This window comes from Trichoplusia ni, chromosome 15 (genome assembly GCF_003590095.1).
Source record: "Trichoplusia ni isolate ovarian cell line Hi5 chromosome 15, tn1, whole genome shotgun sequence".
Classification (NCBI taxonomy): Eukaryota; Metazoa; Arthropoda; class Insecta; order Lepidoptera; family Noctuidae; genus Trichoplusia; species Trichoplusia ni.
Genome location: NC_039492.1, coordinates 7,747,002 through 7,749,073, shown reverse-complemented (window position 1 = coordinate 7,749,073; position 2,072 = coordinate 7,747,002).

Genomic DNA, 2,072 nt, shown 5'->3' with positions numbered 1-2,072 from the left:
AAAAAATTAAATAAGATATATAGCTATACTCAACTCCCTATGCTATGCATTTCTATTATTAAATAGTTAAACACGACAGTAGAAAAAGAAATATAGTACAAGGGTGCTGCTTATTTCAAAAGAAATCTCTTCCAGTAGACCCGCTAAAGAAAAAGTGGTTATTATTATTGGGTACCTACGCATTCATTGGCTTGTAATTATTTAATCGCAGTCTTGTTGTGCGTCGGAAGAGTATCCATCATGACAACATTTACTTTAAATATATTTTGCAGCCTGTTTTTTTCTTTGTTATTAAATTATCTTACACAAACAATTTTGTTTTATTTTGACTGGACGGATAGGCAAATGGACGTGGTCACGAGCCAAACCCACTGTGAACGAAATGTCGCGGTTTTGATCTCCGCATGAGACAAAGATTTTTGTGGTCCACAAAAGCTTATCAAGCCTTGGTGTCATTTTGAATTTAATAAGCAAAAACAAACCTTCATAAAATTAAAAATGGTGATACCTCAATCTGATTATTACCAACCTTTGTTTTACTTGATTATTAAATTACAAAAATTAAAAAAAAAGATCAATGTTGTCCAGCCATAGCCATTTTGCCACCCATTTTGATTCTCTTTAGCCTATTGCTATGAAACCTTCAAACTCGCACTTGATAGATAAAACTAAATCACTAGTAACCTGTATGAAATCGGTGAGGGGATTGTCGACTCAAACAGGGATGACACAGGATATGAGTAGTTGGGTATTTTCAAAGATATTTCATATACCTTCCTACTTACAAGCTGTTGGTTTGTATGTATATTTTGGCGAAAGAGACAGATTATTGATATGTAACACTATAAATTTGCATTAGAAAAAAACACAAAATCAAAAGGTGCTTTTTTCTAGTACCCCTAAAAAAGGCATGAATGCATGCATGGCATATAATGTTATATTACAAAACTAGTGACTAATTGCTTCGTTCCAAAATATCATTTCCATGGAGAAGAACCGACAAAAAACTTTATAGGTTACTTTTTACTAATTAAAATGACCTAAAAGATAATTTGTCTTGGGTATACAAGTCCAAGGCCTTTTATATTTAGCCTTTTGAACATCATTATACTCCGTACAACCAAAAAAATCTGTCAAGTCTCTTTTTCACGCGGACGAAGTCACGGGCTCAGCTAGTATGTGATAATGCCCAACGTTCTCGGTAACACAAATTATAAAAAAAAAGATTTTAATGCCAGATATAAAAATAGATAATTTTAAGTTATCGCAAAGAAGTATAGTTGACGTATGCATTTCTTTGCGATATATATATATGTATATATCTAATCTTTCATTTCAGCATGACAAGCAAATGTTGTGTCGTTTGTAAAGGTGCTGAGAGACTAGAGTATTCACTTGTCTTATTATGTAACATGACTTAGAATGGTACGTTACAGGACTTCAAATGGGAGTGTGTTGAATGTTTAGTTTTTATTTCCGCCCCCCTCCGCCTGGCCCTCTGTTGTCAAATTATATCTCATGAACCGTTAAAGCTGCTGATTTTTTAAAGATGGTGTATTTCTTATGCTGGTGTCACAACAAATATTAAAAATCAAAATTGAGGTCAAGCAATGATTAGTAGAGATAAAATAAAGGTGGGTGAAAATTTTATGCTATTTATTTTCTTAGCCTATTTGTACGGATTTTCCTTTCATTTGAAAAGTTTTTAATTCATATTTATCCACATACATTTACCAGAAGTCTTGAAAATGTTCGTAACGATGTTCGGCTTTCGAACCAAGTCTCGAATGTTCTGTTACACGCGAACGCTCTAGTCTAACAGCACCTTAAAAATTTTTTTTACACTTAACACGATGATATGTCATTTATTATCTTATGATTTATCGTAAATAATGCGATGACTATTGTTTCGCGCGGCTTTGCTTACGGAGATTTGGCATTTAATTTTTTTCAATTTTTTTAAACGACTCCCGTAGTAAAGAATTTAATCCTTGTGTCCAAACATAGTGAAATATGACCAAGTGCTCTTTAACGCGTTTAATATAAATCGGTCGAGCTGTTTAAAAGTTTAA